A 246-nucleotide genomic window follows, 5' to 3' on the forward strand; every position below is an offset into this window, starting at 1 on the left:
GAAATAAAAAGGATAGGACGAGAAAAGAGAAGGATAAAAGGATAAAACACAATAAAGGGAATGGGTCGTTTGTTAAAGGTAGTTACCATAAAGAAACGGAATGTGGAATGTGGATCATGTGTATAAAGGGGACGAACTTTGTGGACGAGGGAAGCTTTTTTTTCGTGTACAGGCGGGGGAGTGTTTTATGTTGCATGAGTGCATTTGCATAAAATTATACACTAGGATACAAATATCTCACACACG

At 38.2% G+C, this 246-nt stretch overlaps 1 protein-coding gene across 1 annotated transcript in view; it reads right to left on the reverse strand.

Moving 5' to 3' along the window:
• LOC119592508 (teneurin-m-like) overlaps positions 1-246 on the reverse strand; it is a gene marked incomplete in the record, with an annotated part of 54907 nt that overhangs the window by 41830 nt on the left and 12831 nt on the right.

Source organism: Penaeus monodon, chromosome 30, assembly GCF_015228065.2.
Source record: "Penaeus monodon isolate SGIC_2016 chromosome 30, NSTDA_Pmon_1, whole genome shotgun sequence".
In the NCBI taxonomy this organism is placed as follows: domain Eukaryota; kingdom Metazoa; phylum Arthropoda; class Malacostraca; order Decapoda; family Penaeidae; genus Penaeus; species Penaeus monodon.